Consider the following 24,465-nt stretch of genomic DNA (forward strand, 5'->3'; position numbering starts at 1 on the left):
TCCCCCCTCTCTCTCTCTCTCTGCTCCCCCCTCTCTCTCTCTCTGCCCCCCACTCTCTCTCTCTCTCTCTGCCCCCTCTCTCTCTCTCTCTCTCTCTCTGCCCCCCTCTCTCTCTCTCTCTCTCTCTGCCCCCCCCCACTCTCTCTCTCTCTCTCTCTGCCTGCCCTTCTCTCTCTCTCTCTCTCTGCCCGCTCTCTCTCTCTGCCTGTCCTTCTCTCTCTCTCCGCCTGCCCTCTCTCTCTCTCCCCCTCTCGCCCGCCGCCCGCCGCCCCCCCCCCCCCCCCTCTCTCTCTCTCTCTCTCTCTCTCTCCAGTCTGCTGACCCTCTGGGACATCTCTGGGGCTGAGTGGTTGAATGCACTTCCTGGTTCGGAATGGTCGAATCAGGAAGCTCTCGGTTGAATTGTGCTCTGCCCTTATATGGCGATAGAGTCTAACACACAGAGAATGGCTACTGGGTGAAACCCTTGTGAGGCCCATTGGAGAGAAAAGTGGTGAGCTTGGGAAAAAAAGTTTTGAAGTAGTAAATGTTGTTGATTTCGGGTGTAAAACAACTCCTCAAATTATAAACAGTCAGACATTGAATAATTATCTACATCATGTCAATATGATTTCCAAAACACTATCCTTCCATTTGTGTTCTGTCCTAGGGCCAAGCCTAACTCAAATTCCTGAGTTTACTTGGGAAGAGTGGGTGAACTGGTTTCCCATTGGCTTCCTCATGGTTTTACCTTCACCTCTGTGATTACAACCAGAGCTAAAGAGGGCCCCCCACCCTTATCACTGGGGAAGGTGCCCACACCCTTTGGATACAGCGTCCTCCTGAACATCCAGTTTTCAAGCCAAGACTCTGTTTTCTATTCTCAAGACTCAAAGGCAGGGACACAACCCCCGAGCCCACTTTGTCCAGACACCGGAACCTTAATGTTTGTAACCCAGTATTTAGAGTAACCCTGGTCACCAATTGCCAGGGCTGTCTGGAGTGGGACTTGAACGCTTCGCCTCTTGATTCAGCGGCAGGAATGTTACCACTAAAGCAAGTGACTTTGCAGGATGAAGGATAGAAAGACGATAGTTTTACAGCACAGAAACAGACCATCAGTCCCAAGGGTCTGTGCTAGTGTTTATGCTCCACACCCCGTCTCCTCTCACCCCTCTTCATCTCCCCTCTTCATCTCCCCTTCTCTTCTCAACATATCCTGCTATTCAATTCTCCCTCATGCACATATCTAGCTTCCCCTCAAATGCATCTATACTATTCGCCTCAATTACTCCTTGTGGTAGTGAGTTCCACATTCTCACCACTCTCTGGGTGAATACGTTTCTCCTGAATTCCCTATTCAATATTTGGTGACCATCTTATGTTTATGACCCCTAGTTTTGATCTCCCCCCGCAAGTGGAAACATCACCTTCTCTGTGTCTACCCTATCAAAACCCCTGCATAATTTTAAAGACCTCAATCAGGTCATCCCCCAGCCTTCTCTTGTCCAGAGATAATAGTCCCGGCATGTTCAGTCTTTCCTGATAACCTCTCAGTTCTGGTATCATCCTTGTAAATCTTTTTTTTTTACATTTTCTTCAATGTTCCTCCTATCCTTTTTTTTTATAATATGCAGACCGGAACACCTGTACATCAGGTCCTCAGGAATTGCCAAAGCATTTCGCAAGCAATGAATGACTGTTCAAGTGCGACCTCTGTTATAGCGTAGGCAACAGCAGCAGCTGATTTTCCACATAACTGAAAATCTGTTTCCGAGGTGTTGCTTGGAGGAGGAATGTTGGCCTGGATGCCAGGAGATCTCCCTGCTCTTTGAATAGTGCTGTGGGATCTTTAACCAACCCCTCCCTTGAACAGGCGACAGAGTCCCTGGTTTAACATATCATCTGTAAAGTGGCTGCTCTGACAATGAGCTGTGCAGCAATGCACTGCAGTGACAGCCTGCAAAGAAAAAAGACTTGCATTTGTATAGCACCTTTCACATCCTCGGAACATCCCAAAGCGCTTTCCAGCCAATGGCGCACTTTGGAATTTGTAGTCACCGTTGTCAAGGAGGAAAGGCGGCAGCCAATATGCACACAGCAAGATCCCGCAAGCAGTAATGTGATAATGACCGGATAATCTGTATTTAAGTGTTGGTTGTGAGTTAAATATTGGCCAGGGCACTGGGGAGGACTCCCCTGCTCTTCTTCAAAATAGCATCAAGGAATCTTTTACACCCACCTCAATAGGATGGGCAAGGCTTTGGTTAAATCTGAAAGGTGGCACTTCTGACAGTGCAGCACTCCTGTGCTGCACCGGATTATCAGCCTGAATTAAGTCTTTGAAGTGGGTCTTGAACCCTCAAACTTCTGTCTCAGAGGCGGAAGTGTTGCCACAGCTGACACCTGGATTATGCATTCAAACCACAACTTCTGCCTCTGAGGTGAGAGTGCCACATACATATTGCAGATCAAATTCACAGCTCACTAACTGATCAACCATTGCACACCATTGCCAACCAAGCCTCCTGTTTCCTCTGTTGCACAATTTAATTTCTTTTCAGAAACGTCAAAATCAATCTGTGATGTGTTACTGCTAGGAGGAGAGGGGAGGGACATTTATCTAGGTTACCAATCTCCAGTGGCACTTGTGTTAAAAGTAACGGAATGTGCCAGCTTGTCTTGGCATGCACGTTGACACCAATTACTCCTTGAGTGACCTACATGCGACAGAGTTTGAAAATTATCAGAACTAAAAGCGAGACTCCTCCAAGAGCACGAGGCTCATCCACCGAGAGCTTTAAAGACGTCAAAAGGAAATTGGATGGGCACTTGAGGGAAATAAACTTGTTAGAGCTGGAGAATGAGAACGACTGGAGAGCTGGCATGGATTCGATGGGCTGAACGGCCTGCTTCTGTGCCATTATAACTCTATGTGGCTGCATTTTTCCACCAAGTGTGATGGAGAGATAGTGGCGACGCTGTACCATACTTTGGGTAATGTGCGTTCCTATTGAAGAAGGTCGCAGTGTAGCACACAGCCGGAAGGTTCTAGATTTTTCCTTTTCTTCTCAGTTTTTTTGTCTTCCCGAGGGGCTGAGTGTCATACTCCTCGTGCTATGTTCCTAATCGAGGAAACATTTGTCCCGAGGTCTCATTTCTACTCTGGCCGACGGCTTTCTCTACTGCTACAGTCAAGCCCTTCGAGGAATATGGGGTTAGAAATTGAACTACTTTCTCTGTCTCTACCCTCAATGCTTTAAGTACCTCATTCAGGTCATCCATCAACCTTCCACACTCAGGAAAACAAACCATGTTTATGCACAAAGGAACAGCTTTACTACCCTCCTGGGCCCTTCCCATCCCCTCCCCCGATGGCTTCAGCTCCCCCAAATGCTTCCATTGACAGCTGTTGACCCCTTTACCTCCCCGTGATTTATGAGTCTCCTGAAGGATTTCATAATCATCCTTTCTCTCTACAAATGCTGGCGCACCTGCTCCGCACTTCCAGCACTTTCTGTCTTTTTTTTCCCTTTAATTTCAAATTTCCCCAACACGTGCAGCTTTCCTTTTTTATTTTCAAAGGCTGCTGAAAGGATTTTGGAAACGGGGTTTGCCAACCCTCCAGGAATTAAAGATTAATGTCCGGGAGGACAGTGCTGCGAGCAAAACTCGGGAGAAAAAAAAACCTTGGGACATTTTATTTTTTTAAAAAGTCTTTATTTTCCATTTTTATTTATAAAAATATTGGAGTCGGGGAAACAGGTTGTCTGGGTGGGGGAAGGGTGGCGGAGTTTGGGGCAACAGATCATGTGATGAAACCTCAAGGAACGCTTCCAACCGGAGTTGGCAATGGTAACTTGGAAGGAAGTTTGGAAGGTGATGAGGTAAAATAACTGGAGCCAATCAAAATTGTTTTTGTTTGGTCATTTTGGATGATAATGGATATACACGATAGCTAATGGCTAACGTTGGCTGGGATATTTAATTAAGCATCAGTTAATGCATTGAGGGATTCAGCTGCTGAAATGGTGAGAGCAAAGGGTCGAATGGCTTATCAATATCATCTGACCCCCTCTATGTTGTGTCCTGAAGCACACACCAGTGTTAATTGCTTTTTAAATGTTATTTTCTCCCCCATAATTGTTCTCCACTCTATCCACGAAGGTGTTGGCTCAAGGTGGCTACTCTTTCCCAGTGCCAGCTACCTCCTCGCACTCACCAAGCTGAACAAAGAACAGTACAGCACAGGAACAGGCCATTCGGCCCTCCAAGCCTGCGCCAATCTTGATGCCTGCCTAAAGTAAAACCTTCTGCACTTCTGGGGCCCATATCCCTCTATTCCCATTCTATTCATGTATTTGTCAAGATGCCTCTTAAACGTCATTAACGTACCTGCTTCCACCACCTCCCCCGGCAGCAAGTTCCAGACACTCACCACCCTCTGGTGTAAAGAACTTGCCTCGCACATCCCCTCTAAACTTTGCCCCTCTCACCTTAAACCTATGTCCCCTAGTAACTGACTCTTCCACCCTGAGAACAAGCTTCTGACTATCCACTCTGTCCATGCCGCTCATAACGTTGTAAACCTCTATCATGTCACCCCTCCACCTCCGTCATTCCAGTGAAAACAATCCGAGTTTATCCAACCTCTCCTCATAGCTAATGCCCTCCAGACCAGGCAACATCCTGGTAAACCTCTTCTGCACCCTCTCCAAAGCCTCCACGTCCTTCTGGTAGTGTGGCGACCAGAATTGCACACAATATTCTAAGTGTGACCTAACTAAAGTTCTGTACAGCTGCAGCATGACTTGCCAATTTTTATACTCTATGCCCCGACCGATGAAGGCAAGCATGCCGTATGCTTTCTTGACTACCTTATCCACCTGCGTTGCCACTTTCAGTGACCTGTGGACCTGTACGCCCAGATCTCTCTGCCTGTCAATACTCCTATACTTCTGCCATTTACTGTATACTTCCCACCTGCATTAGATCTTCCAAAATGCATTACCTCACATTTGTTCGGATTAAACTCCATCTGCCATTTCTCCGCCCAAGTCTCCAACCGATCTATATCCTGCTGTATCCTCTGACAATCCTCATCACTATCCGCAACTCCACAAACCTTTGTGTCGTCCGCAAACTTACTAATCAGACCAGCTACATTTTCCTCCAAATCATTTATATATACTACAAAGAGCAGAGGTCCCAGCACTGATCCCTGCGGAACACCACTAGTCACATCCCTCCATTCAGAAAAGCACCCTTCCACTGCTACCCTCTGTCTTCTATGACAGAGCCAGTTCTGTATCCATCTTGCCAGCTCACCTCTGATCCCGTGTGACTTCACCTTTTGTACCAGTCTGCCATGAGGGACCTTGTCAAAGGCTTTACTGAAGTCCATGTAGACAACATCCACTGCCCTTCCTTCATCAATCATCTTTGTCACTTCCTCAAAAAACTCAATCAAATTAGTGAGACACGACCTCCCCTTCACAAAACCATGCTGCCTCTCGCAAATAAGTTTGTTTGTTTGTTACCAAATGGGAGTAAATCCTGTCCCGAAGAATCCTCTCTAATAAATTCCCTACCACTGATGTAAGGCTCACCGGCCTATAATTTCCTGGATTATCCTTGCTACCCTTCTTAAACAAAGGAACAACATTGGCTATTCTCCAGTTCTCTGGGACCTCACCTGTAGCCAATGAGGATGCAAAGATTTCTGTCAAGGCCCCAGCAATTTCTTCCCTTGCCTCCCTTAGTATTCTGGGGTAGATCCCATCAGGCCCTGGGGACTTATCTACCTTAATGCTTTGCAAGACACCCAACACCTCCTCCTTTTTGATAATGAGATGACTGAGACTATCTGCACTCCTTGCCCTAGGCTCATCATCCACCAAGTCCTTCTCTTTGGTGAATACTGATGCAAAGTACTCATTTAGTACCTCGCCCATTTCCTCTGGCTCCACACATAGATTCCCTTCTCTGTCCTTGAGCGGGCCAACCCTTTCCCTAGTTACCCTCTTTCTCTTTATATATGTATAAAAAGCCTTGGGATTCTCCTTAATCCTGTTTGCCAATGACTTTTCATGACCCCTTTTAGCCCTCCTGACTCCTTGCTTAAGTTCCTTTCTACTGTCTTTATATTCCTCAAGGGATTCGTCTGTTCCTAGCCTTCCAGCCCTTACGAATGCTTCCTTTTTCTTTTTGACGAGTCTCACAATATCCCGCGTTATCCAAGGTTCCCGAAACTTGCCAAACTTATCCTTCTTCCTCACAGGAACATGCTGGTCCTGGATTCTAATCAACTGACATTTGAAAGACTCCCACGTCAGATGTTGATTTACCCTCAAACAGCCGCCCCCAATCTAAATTCTTCAGTTCCTGCCTAATATTGTTATAATTAGCCTTCCCCCAATTTAGCATTTTCACCCGAGAACTACTCTTATCCTTATCCACAAGTACCTTAAAACTTATGGAATTATGGTCACTGTTCCCGAAATGCTCCCCTACTTAAACTTCGACCACCTGGCCGGGCTTATTCCCCAATACCAGGTCCAGTACAGCCCCATCCCTCGTTGGATAATCTACATATTGTTTCAAGAAGCCCTCCTGGATGCTCCTTACAAATTCTGCCCCATCTAAGCCCCTAGCACTAAGTGAGTCCCAGTCAATATAGGGGAAGTTAAAATCACCCACCACTACAACCCTTTATATCTTTCCAAAATCTGTCTACATATCTGCTCCTCTCCTCCCGCTGGCTGTTGGGAGGCCTGTAGAAAACCCCCAACATTGTGACTGCACCCTTCCTATTACTGAGCTCCACCCATATTGCCTCGCTGCATGACCCCTCTGAGGTGTCCTCCCACAGTACAGCTGTGATATTCTCCTTAACCAGTAATGCAACTCCCCCACCCCTTTTACATCCCCCTCTATCCCGCCTGAAGCTTCTAAATCCTGGAACTTTTAGCTGTCAATCCTGTCCTTCCCTCAACCAAGTCTCTGTAATAGCAACAACATCATAGTTCCAAGTACTAATGCAAGCTCTAAGTTCATCTGCCTTACCTGTTATACTTCTCGCATCGAAACAAATGCACTTCAGACCACCAGTCCCGCTGTGCTCCACAACATCTCCCTGCCTCCTCTTCCTGGCCATGCTATAAATGTGTGACCCTAACCAGTGCATGGCAGCAAGCTATTTGCCCATTTAGAATCGCAGCTGAATCTGACACATGTATGAATTACTTGGTAGCAAGAGTGGAACGTAGAGCCATAGCATAAGAACAAGGAGCAGGAGTAGGCCATTCGGCCCATCGAGCCTGCTCCGCCATTCAACAAGATCATAGCTGATCTGATTAGTGGCCTTAACTCCTTCCTGCCTGCCCCATAACCCGTGACTCCCTTGTAGATCAAAAATCTACTGAACTCAGCTTTGAATATGTTCAATGACCCACCCACTACTGCCCAATGGGGAAGGGAATTCCAAAGATTAACAACGCTCTGTTGTTGAAAGCGGGCTGGGAAAATAGAGCTACACAGCCTAATCCCACCTTCCAGCATTTGTTCCGTAGCCTGCAGGTTACAGCACTTGAGGTGCGTATCCAGCCTCCTTTTAAATGAGTTGAGATTTCTGCCTCTACTATCCTCTCGGGCAGTGAGTTCCAGACCCCCACCACCCTCTGGGTGAAAAACATTTTCCTCGTCTGCCCTCTAATCTTTCTACCAATCACTTTAAATCTATGCCCCCTCGTCACTGACCTCTCTGCTAAGGTAAATAGGCCCTTCACCTCCACTCTATCCAGGCCCATCACAATTTTGTACATTTCAATCAAAATCCCCCTCAGCCTTCTGTTTGAAGGAGAACAACCCCAGCCTATCCAATCATTCCTCATAGCTGCATTTTTCCAGTCCCAGCAACATCTTCGTAGATCTCCTCTGTACCCTCTCTAGTGCAATTATATCCTTTATGTAATGAAGTGACCAGAACTGCACACAATACTCAAGTTGTGACCTAACCAATGAGTTATACAGTTCCAGCATAACCTCCCTGCTCTTATATTCTATACCTTGGCTAATAAAGGAAAGTATTCCATATGCCTTCTTAACCACCTTATTGACCTGTCCTGCTACCTTCAGGGATCTGTGGACATTCACTCCAAGGTCCCTCACTTCCTCTACACCTCTCAGTATTTTCCCAATAATCATGTATTCCTTTGCCTTGTTTGACCTCCCCAAATGCATCACCTCACACTTCTCCAGGTTGAATTCCATTTGTCATTTTTCTGCCCATCTGACCAGACCATCAATATCTTCCTGCAGCCTACAGCTATCCTCCTCGCTATCAACCACATGGCCAGTCTTTTTGTTGTCTGCAAACTTCTTGATCATGCCCCCGACATTTACAAATCGTTAATGTACACCACAAAAAACAGGGGACCCAGTACGAGCCCTGTGGAACCCCACTGGAAACAGCCCTCCAGTTGCAAAAACACCCGTCAACAACTACCCTTTGTTTCCTGCCACTGAGCCAATTTTGTATCCACCTTTTTGCATTTCCCTGGATCCCATGGGATTTTATTTTTTTAACCAGTCTGCCATGTGGGACCTTGTCAAAGCCTTGCTAAAATCCATGTAGACCACATCAACTGCACTACCCTCATCTATCTTCCTTATTACTTCAAAAAATTCAATCAAGTTAGTCAGACAAGATCAGGTGATAAGCTGACAGAACTGGACTGGGTCTAATGGGAGAAGCGGGTAAGGAAGATTGAATAATCCTTAAAATGCTGAAGGGCATGTGGATCTCAGTTGGGATGTGTGCAGGTATTCTGTCTCGCACTAGTTGACTTGTCATGAGTACAACAGCAAGACTGGGAAGAGTTGACTGATGGATAATTCAATCTCCCCTTAGTCCATTTGTCTTTGAAGTAATGGAGATGGAGACACCCTTGCTTATTTTCAGCAATGAACTACCCTGTTAGAGTTGTGTTACCAAGGTGAAGAATGAAGAGGGTTCCAGCTCGCTTTTGTGGAACTCTGACAGACTTGCTTGAGGTGAGAGGTGACATAATCAATAAAGCAGGGAGGAAGAACAGAGATAGCAAAGAAGGAAGGAAGAAAAGGGGCATGAGAAAGTGAGACCGCAGCAGTATAGTCAATCCCACGTATATGCATAACTTCCTGTGGAATAAGATCATAAGAAATAGGAGCAGGAGTAGGCCGTTCGGCCCTTTGAGCCTGCTCCGCCATTCAATAAGATCGTGGCTGATCTGATTGTGGCCTTAACTCCACTTTCCTGCCTGCCCCCCATAACCCTTGACTCCCTTGTAGATCAAAAATCTGTCCAACTCAGCCTTGAATATATTCAATGACCCAGCCTCCACTGCTTTCTGAGGAAGAGAAATCCAAAGATTAACAACCCTCTGAGAGAGGAAATTCCTCCTCATCTTCATCTTAAAAGGGAGACCTCCTAATTCTAGATTCCCCTACGAGGGGAAACATCCTCTCAGCATCTCCCCGGTCAAGCCCCCTCAGAATCTTATATGATTCAATAAGATCACCTCTCCTTCTTCTAAATTCCAATGAGTACAAGTCCAAATTATATGATACTTTACTCCGGATCCCTTTCCTACAACAATCTACAGATTTATCCTGGTGTTCATTAACCAAACCCAATTGTTCATTGTTTCATCCACCGTTTTGAACCTTGATGCTGATTGGTTTGATGAACCTTGACCATCCATCCAAAGGTTCAGTAGGAATGGCTGCACTGTATTGATGTAACTCACATTCCATATTAGATGCTGTTGATGGAAGGAGATAGCTGGCACAGACACGATGGGCAGATTGGCCTCATTCTCTGCTGTAACCATTCTTCAATTCTATGTGGAGTAACCGCAGGGATCATTGCTGTCAACCTACCAGCACCCACTTTACACGATTGCCCAAAGCCCAGATCAATCCTAAAGAGTCTTGGCCATGTAGCCAGTGGGGGTGAAGTGTGAACTGGATCCATTTGGGGGTGGAATATGAACTGGATCCAGTTGGGGGGATGGGATGGGTGTGGAGTATCTCAGTGAACTGGATCCAGTTGGGGTGCATTGTCCCTGTGAACTGGATCCATTGAAGGTGGATCGTCCCTGTGAACTGGATCCAATGGCGGTGGAAGATGAACTGGATCCAGTTGGGCGGATGGGGTGGGTGTGGAGTATCTCAGTGAAATGAATCCAGTGAGGGTGGATTGTTTTTGTCAATGGGACGCTGGGAGGTTGGATGTGTGAGTGATTGTCAAGGGAACTATTGTGCAAGTGTTGATCTAGTTGGTCTGTTTAAAAATCCAAATCCCTGGTGCAGCCATTAACTTTGTGGCTACAACATTTGGATTTCCTCTTCTTCGAGCTTTCACAAGTGAAGGAATGTTGGCGTATTGAAACCGCTTAAAGTGCACAGCTCATAACCACCTGCTTTCATGTGCCATTCAGTTGTTTTTTTCTCTTGGCTGTTTCTGCAGCTGTTGTTCTGCTTTTGCTGCTTTTCTAGGCCGGCCTGTTCACACAGTGTCTAATTCAGTGAGTCACTGTCCCAGTCCCAACAACACCGAGCAATATTGGCCCTATTTTGGCTCGTCGTCATTCAGCCTCAGTTAAGTACCTCACATAATCCCTTTTCTGATTGCCCTCACTCCTGTTGCAGGTGGATGTCTCCCAGGCCTCTGGCATTACTGATCTAGGCTCAGCGCAAGAGTATTCTGAGGTGATCTATTTTCTTCTTTCTCCCCTGCTCCTTCTACTGCGAGCTCCTTTTAACGTCTCTCATAGCCATCACAAAGCCCTTGACATACAATGAATGACATCAAAGTGCAGGGGAGCAGCACTCAAAGGGCGGGTGGGGGGAACCTTTGACCTCTGTCAGCCGCTCCCACTGTTTCTTGGGAGCTGGTTACTCACGGTTACCAGGGCTATGCACAAAATCCAGCTGCACCCTATATTAACACAAGAACCCAGCACCAACTTACCAAGTTGAGGTGTGTTGTACTGTTGGCCAAAGCAGAGTTGGCGTTGGGTTGCTTAGGTGGGGTGGGGGTGCAGGAGGGAGTCCAAAACAAGGGGTGGGTGGGGGAGGGGGGCATAACCTTAAAATTAGAGTGAAGCCATTCAGAAGTGATGTCAGGAGGCACTCCTTCACACAAAGGGTTGTGGAAATCTGGAACTCTAACCCCACAAGGCTGTTGAGGCTGGTAGGGGTCAACTGAAAAGTTCAAAACTGAGACTGATTGATTTTTGTTAGTTAAGGATATAAATGTTTAGGGAACCAAGATGGGGAGATGGAGTTAAAATACAGATCCGCCGTGATCTAATTGAATAGTGGAGCAGGCTCAAGGTGCTGAATGTTCGCAGTAAAGTGACCTTAAATTCTCTTTACCAATCTGTCACAGCTCGGGGACCTATTAAAATTCACTGCAGCGAATTGTCTTTAAAGGGGGGAGGCACAATTCTTGATAAAACTCATTAATCCAGAGTGACGCAGCTTGACGACTGTGCTTTGAGTGTGTCCTTTGACCTGTGATGCTGCAAGATGGCCAAACACTGTAAAGCAGGTGATCTACAAAGCACACACAATTCTGGCCAAATCAGGAGAGTACAAGTTAGAGGATGTACTGCCCAACCACGTGGGTACAGGTTTGGGGTAGTGTGATCAGTTTAAATTGCCAAGATCTAAGGGACACATTCAAAGCCCTAGGGGTGGATCGAGTGATGAAGAAAGCCAGAGAAATTTGAGTTTTTCAGTTCTGCAAAGATGAGGTTACAATAACTTGCATTTATATAGTGCTTTTAACATAGTAAAATGCCACCGAGTGCTTCACAGGAGCGTTATCAGACAAAATTTGACACTGCGGAGGCGGCCAAAAGCTTGTTGGAACAGGTATTTTTTTAAAAAGAGTGTCTTAAAGGAGGAGAGAGAGGTTTAGAGAGAGGATCCCAGAGCTTAGGGCCTAGGCAGCTGAAGATACAGCCGCCAATGGTGGAGAGTGAAATCAGGAATGTGCAAGAGGCCAGAACTAGAGATCTCAGAGGATTGCAGGGTTAGAGAAGGTTACAGAGAGGCAGGAGCAAGGCCAGGGAGGGATTTGAAAATAAGGGCGTGTGGATTTTAAAATCAAGGTGTTGCCCGACAGAGCCAGTGTAGGTCTTGAAGATGTTTAGCTGATCAGAGAGAGCCATCATGGACTTTGTAAGGGTGGGTCATGCTGGATCAAGCTGATTGACTTTGTTGAAAATGTGACTGAAGTTGGAGACAGGGGAATGTCTATGGATGTTATTTATTTGGACTTCCAGAAGGCACTTGATAAAAGCCCCTCATTAGAGACCATTAGCTACCAGTTAAAGCTCATGGAATTGAAGGAAAACTATTGACCTGGTTCGGAAATTGGCTGAGTGGCAGGAGACAGAGAGTAAGGATAATGAGCAGGTACTTGAATTGGCAGGATTTGTGGTGTCTCACAAGGATCTGTGTTGAGGTCTCAACTATTCACTGCATGTATTAACCAATTTCATGATGGGATAGATAACCACACATCCAAATTTGCCAATGACACAAGATAGGTGGCATTGTAAGCAGTGCAGATGGAAGCATAAAATTACAGAGATATTGATAGATTAAATGAACGGGCAAAACTGTGGCAAATGGATTTCACCGTAGGCAAATGTGAGGTCATCCATTTTGGACCTAAAAAAGACAGAACAGTCTAAATGCTGAAAAGCTAGAAACAGTGGGGGGGTCCAAAGACATTTCAGGTCCCAGTATAAAAGTTGTTAAAATGTTAAGAATACAGAAAATAATCAAAAAGGCTAATGGAATGCTGGTCTTTATATCTAATTGCCTAGAATACAAGGAAGTAGAAGTCATACTTCATCTATACAAAGCCCTGGAGTTACTGTGAGCAGTTCTGGGCACCGCACCTTAGGAAGGATATATTGGCCTTGGAGGGAGTGCAGTGTAGATTTACCAGAATGATACCTGGACTCCAAAGTTTAAATCATGAGGAGAGATTGCACAAACTAGGGCTGTATTCCTTGGAATTTAGAAAATTAAGGAATGATTTGTTCGAAATTTTCATGAAATTAAGGGGAACCGAGCACAAAAGGAAGATGGTTGTGGTTGTTGGAGGTCAATCATCTCAGTCCCAGGACATCGCTGCAGGAGTTCCTCAGGGTAGTGTCCTAGACCCAACCATCTTCAGCTGCTTCATCAATGACCTTCCCTAAATATAAGGTCAGAAGTTGATTGTTTGCGACTGATTGTGAAATATTCAATCCCATTGGTAACTCCTCAGATTCTGGACCAGTCTGTGCCCACATGCAGCAAGGTCTGGACAACATCCAGGCTTCTGCTGATAAGGAGCAAGTAACATGGGCGGCACAGTGGCGCAGTGGTTAGCACCGCAGCCTCACAGCTCCAGGGACCCGGGTTCGATTCCGGGTACTGCCTGTGTGGAGTTTGCAAGTTCTCCCTGTGTCTGCGTGGGTTTTCTCCGGGTGCTCCGGTTTCCTCCCACAAGCCAAAAGACTTGCAGGTTGATAGGTAAATTGGCCATTATAAATTGTCACTAGTATAGGTGGTAGGGAAATATAGGGACAGGTGGGGATGTTTGGTAGGAATATGGGATTAGTGTAGGATTAGTATAAATGGGTGGTTGATGTTCGGCACAGACTCGGTGGGCCGAAGGGCCTGTTTCAGTGCTGTATCTCTAATCTAAAATCTAATCTAACATTCATGCCATACAAGTACCAGGCAATGACCACCTCTAACAAGAGATAATTTAACCATCTCCCCTTGACATTCAATGGCATTACCATCGTTGAATCCCCCACTATCAACATCCTGGGGATTACCATTGACCAGAAACTGAACTGGAGTAGCCATATAAATACTGTGGTTACAAGAGCAGGTCAGAGGGTGGGAATTGTCTGGTGAGTAACTCACCTCCTGACTCCCCAAAGCCTGTCCACCATCTACAAGGCACAAGTCAGGAGTGTGATGTAATACTCTCCACTTGCCTGGATAGGTGCAGCTCCAACAACGCTCAAGAAGCTCGACACCATACAGACAAAGCAGTCCGCTTGATCACCCCATGCATCACCTTAAACATTCACTCTCTCCACCACCAGCGCACAGTGGCAGCAGTGTGTACCATCTACAAGATGCACTGCAGCAACTCACCACTCCTCCTTCACCTTCCAAACCTGAAACCTCTACCACTTAGAAGACAAGGACAGCAGATGCATGGGAACACCACCACCTGCAAGTTCCTGATTTGGAACTATATTGCTGTTTCTTCACTGTCATTGTGTCGAATATCTGGAACTCACTTCCTAACAGCACTGTGGGTGTACCTATACCAAATGGACTGCAGCGTTTCGAGAAGGTGGCTCACCAATTAGGGATGGACAATAAATGCTGGCCTTGTCAGGGATGCCCAAATCCTGTGACTGAATTAAAGAAAAACTGATAGGGTAGATAGGGAGAAACTATTTCCGCTGGTTGGGGAGTCTAGGGCTAAGGGACATAGCTTAAAAATTAGAGCCAGGCCTCCCAGGAGTGAAACTGGAAACCTTTCCACTTGCAAAGAGTGATTAAGTTTGGAGCTGTCTTCTACAAATGGCACTTGATGCTCGATCAATTGTTAATTGTAAATTTGAGATTGATAGATTTCTGTTAACCATTAGGTATGAAGGGATTCGGGGCAAAGGCCACAGATGGAGTTGGGTCAGAGATCAGCCATGATCTAAATGAATGGGTGAACAGGTTTGAGGGGCTAAATGGCCTTCTGCTGTTCTTGCTTTCAGTGAGCACAGGGCCTGATGGGTGAATGGGACGTGATGCGCGTTAGAATAGGTTTAGATGTGCTCAAGTTAATAGAGGAGCTGCCTTTATATTTGGCTTTCTGGGGCACCACTGCCACCAGCTTCTGCGAAAAGAGGCTTCACCAAGCTAAAGGCCGCCCCAAAATAGTCTTGCCTGGTTTGCTGAGGCAGATCAGGGTAATAAGAGCCAACACCAGCTCCCTATTAAACCAGGTATAAAAATGTCTTGTGACTATCAATATAGAAAGAACTTGTATCCACAGGACATCCCAAAGCACCATGCAGTGAACGAGTCACATTAATTGCATTTCCTTTATCTATACACTCTGTGGTTTCATTTAAAAACATCAATTAAATTACTCTAATCCAATTTGCCCTTTACAAATCCAGGCTGTCTGATTAACTCCTGCCTTTTTAAATATTCACTAATTTCATTCTATATTATGGCATCCAGAAATGTGCCCTAATTGGGATTAATTGGCCAATAATTTTCTGGTTGTGTTCCTTTTTTCCCCTGTTTTTGAACAGGGATGGAAGGTTTGCCATGCTCCAGTGCTTTGGCACAATTCCAAAGACCTTTTGGCCAATATTGGTTAGTGTTCCTGCTATCTCCTTCCAAACCACCTTCCATATTCTGGGCTGCAAACCATTTGTGGCTGGTGACTTTTCCCATTGCTAGTGTTGTTTTGCTGCCGTTTTCCTTTTGAACATTGATCTGCACTGGTGGGTCCTCCTCAGGTCTTCAGGTCCCGCTGTCACTTTCCCCTGTAGAAACTGAGGGTGAAATACTTCTTCAGTGTTCCTGTCATTCCATCAGCCTCAAGTACAAAATGGTCCCTTTCATCTCCAAGTTCTGATGAAAAGTCACAACCTGAAACATTCACTCTGTGTTTTTCTCTCCACAGATGCTGCCTGACCTGCTGAGTTTTTCCAGCACTTTCTATTTTTGTTTCAGATTTCCAGAGTCCGAAGTATCTAGTTCAATGATTTCAGAGCATGACTGGCCCCCCTTTTTATTTTTAGCTATTTTTTCTTTATTTTATTTTAGTTTGTTTCTACTGTGCCTACCCTCTTGTTTTTTTTTTCATGTTTGTGCTTGGGGTCAGGCTGTTCAGTTTTCTGTCAATTAACACCCTCTCTGCACTCACACTTTATCTTTCACCACACCATTAACATACCATTTGCCTTTGCTCCATGATTTTCTGGTCAGTTATTCTCTGTGACCTTGTCCTATCAACACCTTCTCTTTTGTTATCTCTTGCCCCACTCCCGCAACACCACTTGCTTGCTTGCTTAAAACCTTTTACATTTCTAATATTTGCCAGTTCTGATGAAGGGTCACTGACCTGAAACGTTAACTCTGCTTCTCTCTCCACAGATGCTGCCAGACCTGCTGAGTATTTCCAGCATTTCTTGTTCTTATTTCAGATTTCCAGCATCTGCCGTATTTTGCTATTATTTATCCGCAGTATTTTGTTTAGCTCCCATCTTTTCTTTGTTATCCGTTTACATGCTTTTAATACTGGTGATTTATTTCAATCACCAGACTTCTTTCTTATTGCTTCTTAGGTTTTCTTTCTGTAATTTTTTATAATTCTGAGTTTTCATCTATAGAATTGCCGTTCTGTATCATTTATGGCTTTTTAAAACCTCTCGCTATTTATCTTGGTCAGAATGTGTGTAACCTGTAATTTATTCATCTGGTGCTTGAACAGCTCTTGCTGCTTTATCTGGTGTTATCCCAACCAATTAATCTGGGCTAGAGTTCCTTTAAAGTCTGTCTTTTGTCTTTTTACAAGTAAGACTCTAATTAGGTTCTTGTTACTATGTTCCCCAAGTGTTTGCCTACATTCAGGTCATTTTACTTGTCCTTCTCTAATACGTTGTGTTTGCTGTGAGGTGGCTCTGTGGGTAGTATTGTTATCTTGGGATTAGAAGATTATGGGTTCAAGTCCTGTTCCAGAGACCTGTGTAAAAAATCTGGGCTGACACTCTAGTGCAGTACTGAAAGAGTGCTACACTGTCAGAGGTGCTATCTTTCAGATGAGACAATAAACTGAGGCCCTGCCTGCTCTCTCAGGTGGATGTAAAAGATCCCTTGGTGCTTTTTCAAAGAAGAGCAGGGGAATTCTCCCCAGTGTCCTGACTGATATTTATCCCTCAACCCAACATCACCAAAGCAGATTATCTATTCATTATCACTTTGCTGTTTGTGGGAGCTCTCTGTGCGCAAATTGGCTGCTACGTTGCCTACCTTTTAAAAAAAGTGACTACACTTCAAAAGTACTTCATTGGCTGTAAAACACTTTGGGAAATACTGGGTTTGTGGAAGACATGATATCAATGCAAGCTTGTTATTCTGTTTGATCCCACACACTGCCTCCTTCCCATTTGGTGTTGCAACATACTGATTGAGGAAACCAACATCAAACCACATTGACAGGCCACTGTTCTCATTTGTACTTTATGGAACCTTTTGTTTTCTTCTTTCTTGGGACATGGGCATCACTGACAAGGCCAGCATTTGTTGCCCATCCCTAATTGTCCTTGACAACTGAGCGGCTTGCTAGGTAATTTCAGAGGGCAGTTAAGAGTCAACTACATTGCTGTGGGTTTGGAGTCACATGTAGGCCAGACAAGGTAAGGATGGCAGATTTCCTTCCCGAGTGGGCATTAGTGAACCAGATGGGTTTTTAACAACAATTGATAGTTTCATCTGTTTCAATTTTCTATTAATTAATTAAATTTAAATTCCACCAGTTGCCTTGATGGGATTTGAACCTATGTCCCCCCCAGGGCCTTTGGATTGCTACTTCAGTGGCATTACCACTGCGCCACTATTTCCTCCTTGCTGTGTGTGAATTGTTTGTTGTGTTTGACTACAGAATGGTGGCTGTCCATTAAAAAATAATACGTTGGCTGTGATCCATGCTCCTGTATCATTCCTCACCTCCCCGAGAGGGGTTTGTGGGGAAAATTGGGGAGGAGAGAGGAAGAGCAAGAGTAATGCCCACAGAAAATGGGATTCTGTCCAACTGACAGTCTTTTTGATCCCATTTCTGTGGTGTAGCCCAGTCCCAGGTTCTGTCTCTTGAGGTGGTTGAATTTAATTCTGGCCAGCACACTTTGGTCTCTCATTCCTTCTGAATGGCAGAGGAGGTGCCGCGCCGACAGATGGCTGCAGCAGTAGACATGCTGCAGCGACCCTGGCTCTGTTGGTAGCTGATGTACCTCTGGGTCAAGAGGTCATGAGTTCAAGCCCCACTCCAGAGACGTGGGCACAGCATGTAGGCTGGCATTCCAGTGCAGTACTGAGGGAGTGCTGCACTGTCGGAGGTGCCATCCTTTGGGGCAAAATGTTTAAACCCCCTCAGGTGGAAGTAAAAACCCTATGGCATTATTTGAAGAAAAGCAGGGTAGTTGCCCTGGCCAATAATTAAAACAGATTAACACATTGCTGTCTGTGGGAGCTTGCTGTGCACTCACTGCCACATTTCCTACATTACAACAGTAATTGCTTGGCTGTAAAGTATTGTGGGACATTCTGATGCCGTGAAATGCTCCATATAAAAGCAAGTTCTGTCTTTGCAGTCAATGTTATGTTTTTTTTTCTCTCCCCTGACAGGCCGAGCTGGGAAAACTGGATTTTCTGGATCTCTCTGTGAGCACAGACTGGCTGACTGTTCGTTTTTTAGGGTGAATACTGACCCAAAGATATTGATGCAAGCATCTCACTGCTGACAGTGGAGACAAAATAGGGCCAGGAGTCTATGACTCTATCTGTCGTGTGTTTTTAAAGCAGTTAAAATAATTCTAGTGTAGGAGGAATTCATAGAATTACATTGAATGTACAGCACAGAAACAGGCCATTTGGCCCAACTGGTCGATGCTGGTGTTTATGCTCCACATGAGCCTCCTCCCATCCTCCTTCATCTAAATTTGTCAACATATCTTTCCATTCCTTTCTCCCTAATGTGTTTATCCAACTTCCCCGTAAATGCATCGATACTATTCGCCACTGTTACTCCCTGTGGTAGTGAGTTCCACATTCTCACCACTCTCTGGATAAAGAAGTTTCTCCTGAATTCCCTATTGGGTTTATGAATGACTGTCTGTCTTTCTGGTATTTATGGCCCCTAGATTTGGATTCTCCCACAAGTGGGAATTTTTTCTCTACATCAAACTGCTTCATAATGTTAAAGACCTCCTATCAGGTCACCCCTCAGCCTTCTCTTTTAGCTATAGAGTCATTTATGGCACAGAAGAGGCCATTCAGCCCATCGAGTCCATGCCAGCTCTCCACAGAGCAATCCAGTCAGCTCCGCTCGATCCCTGTTGCCTTGCCCGCTTGGTCACTACTTCTTCAAGAGGGAAAGAACTTGCATTTATGTAGTGCATTTCACAACCTGAGACGTCTCAAAACTCATTACAATGGAATACTTTTGAAGTGAAGCCATTTTTGTAATGTATGAAATGTGTCAGCCATTTTGTGCACTGGTCCTAAAATCATTGAGATAATGACCAGCTAATCTGTTTTTAGTGATGTTGGTTGAGGGATAAATATTATCCAGGACACCAGGGAGAACTCCCCTGCTCCTCTTAAAAAATAGCACCCTGGGATCTTTTACATCCACCTAATATCTCAGCACCTCTGAGAGTGTAGCACTCCCTCAGTACTGCATTGGAGTATCAGCCTTGATTTTGTGCTTGAGTTCCTGGAGTGGGATATGAACCCACAAACCGCTGGTTATCAAAGGTAAGAGTGCCACTCACTGAGCCACATAGTGCTGTCTTGGCAAGCAAACAGAGTTTCATGTTTGGCGGAGAGCAGGGAAGACAGTTGTGTCAGGAACTGATTTTAGGCCCCTCATCCCAGCCTTTGGTCATAGGCCTCTTATCAGCACTGTGCAAGATGTACTAGTATTCATTAAAAACTTAAATTTTGGGCCGGAGTTTCGGGCTCGGCTGGGGGTGGGTATGGAGGCGGACAGGTACAAAAATACCAGTCTTGGTTGGCATTCTTGCAGGCACCGGCCCTTTTTGTCGAGGTGGGTTCATAACTGGCAGGGCTACCCCTCCCCATCTGGAGGGTTGCCAATTAGGCTCGTTAAAGAGCCTTATTAGCTTCAATTAAAGTTTCCTGAACCAGCAGGGGAGCAGTTTAGCTGCCTGGAGGCGGGCACATGGCAACAGGTGGGGAGGCCTTGAGGCCGTCGCCACCTGCCAAAGGCCACCCTGTAGAGGGATTCCCTCCCACCTCAACCCTATCCCACTCCCTCAACCAGTGGTGGCCTGGCTGCTGTAATGTTTTGGAAAGAGGGCAGCTCCATGTTGAAGTGCCCTCTCAGTTACTTACCATCCATTACAGGCTGCTCCTCTCAAGCTAGAAGGCCTATAATTGGCCCTCCAGTTTCAAGCGGCTGCCTGTCACTCTTATTTGGACAGGGAACCGGTCTCTCCATGCCAATTAAGGGGGAGGGGGCGGGGGCTCTTTGGAAATCCCAGAGAGTCACTGTTTCCCCCTGGGGGTGAGTTGCAGACCCAGAAACAATCCCAACTTCTGTTTCCTGCCCAGAGGGAAAATCCAACCCTTGGTGTCCAATTTGACTGCCTGCTCAAGAAAATTAAAAAAAAAAAATCTACAATCTATCTACTTTCACTTCAGCCTCTCACTCTGAAAATGGCCCTTAAGGAAAGTACCATAAGATAGTTACTGACGAGGAAGGCAATTTGACGCATCTAGGTAAACCACTCAAAGATCCTAACCTCCAACCCCATTTCAGCATCCAATTTCTTAACCGATTCCAGGGTTTTTGCCCCTATTGTTCCTGCTGTAGTCTTTTCCACATGTTGATCACTCTTTGTGTGGGGATGAATTTCTTGACACCAGTGATCAATTTCCCTTTAGCCGTTTGAACCTATGTTCACTTGACCTACTCTTGCTATTTAACTTAAAGTGGTATTCTGGATTTACCTTTTCATTCTCTTAACTGTCTTGTATAAGATCACCTTTTCAGACGCTTTCTTTCCGTACTGAAAAGGTCGAGCTCCTCCAATCTTTCCTCACAACTCCGACCATGAGGTATTGGCCATGTGACTCTTCTCTGTACTTCTCCAGCACCTCAATGTCTCCCTCGTGTCTCAGCGACCGAGACTGAAAGCATTACTCAAACTGCGATCAGACCATAACTTCCTCCAACTTGTTTTACTGTTTTGATTGTTTAGTTCAACATACCATTGGCTTTGGTGATTGCTGCACTTCATTGGGCTGGGCATGTTGAGCGTTAAGTCTACGAAGATGCCAGAGTCTCTATCTACTTCTTTCTTAACTATTCCACAATTTTTAAAAATTCTTTCATGGGATGTGAGCGCCATTGGCAAGGCCAGCATTTATTCCCCAGCCCTAGTTGTCCTTGAGAAGGTGGTGGTGAGAGCTGTCTTCTTCAACTGCTGCTGTCCATGTAAGTACACCCACAGTGCTGTTAGAGAGAGAGTTCCAGGATTTTGGCCCAGTGACAATGAAGGAATGGCAATATAGTTCCAAGTCAGGATGGTGTGTGACTTGGGAGGGGAACTTGCAGGTGGTGGTGTTCCCTTGTTCTTCTAGGCATTAGGGATTGTGGGTTTGGAAGGCGAAGGAGCCTTGGTGCGTTGCTGCAGTATGTCTTGCACATAGTACACACAGCTGCCACTGTGCACGGGTGGTAGAGGGAGTGAATGTTTAAGGTGCTGGATGGTGTGCCAGTTAAGTGGTTATTCCTGCTGTGCCTCAGTGGGTAGCAGTCTTGCCTCTGAGTCAGAGGATTGTGGGTTCCAGTCCCACCCCAGAGACTTGAGTATAGTGCTGTTCCTTTTGGATGAGGCATTAAACCAAGGTCCTGTGTGTCCTTTCGGGTGAATGCCAAGGATCTGTTGAATTCTTCACTATTTTGAAGAACAAAGGTTTTCTCCCCAAATCCTGGCCAATACATCTTCCTCAACCAACATCACTAAAAACAGATTGTTTGTTCATAATCACCGCTATTTGCAAATTGGCTGCCACTTTTCTTACATTACAATAGTGTCTACACTCCAAAAGTATTTCATTGACTGTAAAGTGCTTTCGGACATCCCAAGGTCATGAAAGGTGTTATATAAATGCTAATTTTGACTGTGTAGTCAAGGATAACTGGGTTTGAATCCTTTGGCCAGTTTCTCATCCAATGCCAGGGTTCATCTTGAACCCCACAGTTTTGAGGTAATTAACAGCCTTTCATGTGGAACTGTCTCAAAAACCTTGTGTAAGTCATAGGGAAGGAGAAAGGACCAGAAGGATATGTTGAAGGGGCAGGATGAAGTAAGGAGGCTCGTGTGGAGCATGCATGGACTTATTGATCCTGGTGGCCTGTTTCTGTGCTGTAAAATTCATTTTATGTCATTCTACGTAAATGTTCGCCACAGTCCGCCTGGGTTGTCACTTGGTGAACAAAGTTGAGGAGATGGGTTCAGCAGGATCCTTCTCTTCTGAATCTGTGCTGACTGCTGTTAACCTAGACTGTCTAGATTGTCATCTAGACAATCCTCAGGCTTGCTCCTGTTATTTCATTGCATTATGTTACATGGAATGGAAGGGTAAGTATTGGATCTGCAGTTAGCGGTGTCTGTTCTGTCACCCTTCTTGAATATGGACACCACATTAGCCTGTTTCCTATCTACTGCCACCTCCTCAGCATCCACTGACTCTATCATTATGGTAACAAATCTCCTCCCTAGGTTGTTTTAGCATTCTGGAATAAATATCCAGATGATTAAAGGATTTGCTATGGCAGCTAAGAAGAAACTATTTCTTCTGGTGTCATATTTTGTTTTATAATGCTTCTGTGAAGCACCTTTGGGATGTTTTATCATGTTAAAGGCACTATATAAATGCAAATTGTTGTTGGTGGTGATCAGTTCTTTACAGCTTCGACTACCTAGTCAATTGTCTTCCTTCATTTCCTTGATGTTGTCCTTTCACATATAGTGTGTGTCTCGTTAGTGGTGAATTCCAGACCACCTCAAAGTTAATAATGTTCAGATCACTCTTCTTCCTTCCTGCCAACCCATCCCCCCCGAGGTTTCCCATAGCTTCTGTTTCCTCTATCTTATCCGCATTGTAAATACCACTTCAGCATTTCCAGTTTCTGTTTGTTGAAATCCATTTTTTTGATCTAGGCTTCTTATCCTCCAACGTCCTGGTTCACTTTTTGAATGAGGCAGCACAGGAGGCAACCATTCGGCCCATCGTGCCCGTGCTGGCTTTGCCTCCATAAAAAAAATATTCACCCTGAGTAATTCATTGTCTGCATGTGAAATGCTCTCTGGTCTGTTTCCTTGACAGCCATGCTTGTGTCCACTTCCTGGTGTCGGTCGGTCGGTCGGTCGGTCGGTCGGCGTTCTGACAGTTCTCTCCGGCTGACTGGAGTTCAGGCAGCCCCCGCCTTGGAAATCTGATGGTGCTGCGGCCCGTTGGACAGGCAAACAACAAGCACCTGAGGCTCCAAAATGGCGGGCGGGCGGGCGGCGCGCACGTGCTCATTCCGCGCCATTTTGCCATATTGCAGGTGTCCAGGGTGCACCGGGAATATTACAAAGGCTCATTGAAAGAAGCGTTCGAACGCTGATTGTGAAATTGGACCGCCCCAGCACCTCACTCGCCCGGCAACTCGTGGCGCCAAGTCGGCGGCGAGAACCCTTCAGCCGCACGACCCGAAGGCGACATTCCGGTGGTGAGCGAGGTGTCGCCCCATTTTCCGCATCCTGACCTGAAAGACGGGGGGACACAAAGGTCAGCCTTTAGTGTGAGGGGAGAGCGGAGACTATCTGGTGCAGGGTGCGGTGGAGTGGGATTTGAACCCTTCAACCTCTACCTCCAGAAGCGGGAGAATGAGATGCAAAGGAACCCATGCAGGACGTCTCCTCAGAGTTGCCACTCCCACCTCCTCCGACCCTCACTGTCTTCAGGACGGCAATGGAGGAAAAATTATGAGATGCGGGGAGTGGGGAAGTAACGCTCCAGGATTTGCTGGACGTGTGTCTTCACTGCATTTTGTAGGTTTAGTATCAACACTGGGAGCTGGGACTGAGCCCTTGGCTTAGTGGTAGCGTGCCTGCTTCTGAGGTAGATGGTGTAGGGTTCAAACCTCCCACTCTGGACAGTTCTAGCTCATGGAGGCTGGAGCTCCAGCTCTGGATGTTGGGCTGGTGTCTAGTTGATATTTGGGGGGGGGGGGGGGGGGGGTTCTCTTTCCCTCCCACCCTGACTTGTTATATGGGCTGAGGGAGCCCATGAAATGCTTCCCACTGTATGGGGGGGCCTGATCAACTGGCGTAATGGTAATTATGGCCATGGATGGAATATTCTTGTTGCGGTCTGTTAGGCTGTTAATCGGCCTTTGAGTCCTTCCACTACTTCACGCTGCTATCCAGGCGGAAAGTGTGAAGATATGAAAACAACCCCATCAGCGCTCTGGGTGATATAGTGCGACTGGTCTCATTATCATGCAGCAGAGTTGAGCAAAGTGCTGTGATATGTGCCCGTTGCTATGCCATCGCTATGATGTTTTGCTAAGATTCTTTGTGATGTGGCACTGGCTGGGAGTGA

At 45.8% G+C, this 24,465-nt stretch overlaps 1 protein-coding gene across 5 annotated transcripts in view; it reads left to right on the forward strand.

Annotated features, from left to right (window-relative positions):
- LOC137353314 (cold shock domain-containing protein C2-like) overlaps positions 1-24,465 on the forward strand; it is a 93,216-nt gene that overhangs the window by 47,476 nt on the left and 21,275 nt on the right. Inside the window, exon 2 of one of the 5 annotated variants that reach the window (XM_068019449.1) lies at positions 18,469-18,539. The exons of 2 other annotated variants lie outside the window; for them this stretch is intronic. The gene's annotated coding sequence lies outside the window, so the exon portion shown is untranslated. Of the gene's footprint in view, positions 1-18,468; positions 18,540-21,152; positions 21,305-23,494; positions 23,650-24,465 lie in introns of those variants that run through there. 2 more of the 5 variants (XM_068019452.1, XM_068019451.1) reach the window with 2 other exon arrangements.

Source organism: Heterodontus francisci, chromosome 41 (assembly GCF_036365525.1).
Source record: "Heterodontus francisci isolate sHetFra1 chromosome 41, sHetFra1.hap1, whole genome shotgun sequence".
Lineage (NCBI taxonomy): Eukaryota > Metazoa > Chordata > Chondrichthyes > Heterodontiformes > Heterodontidae > Heterodontus > Heterodontus francisci.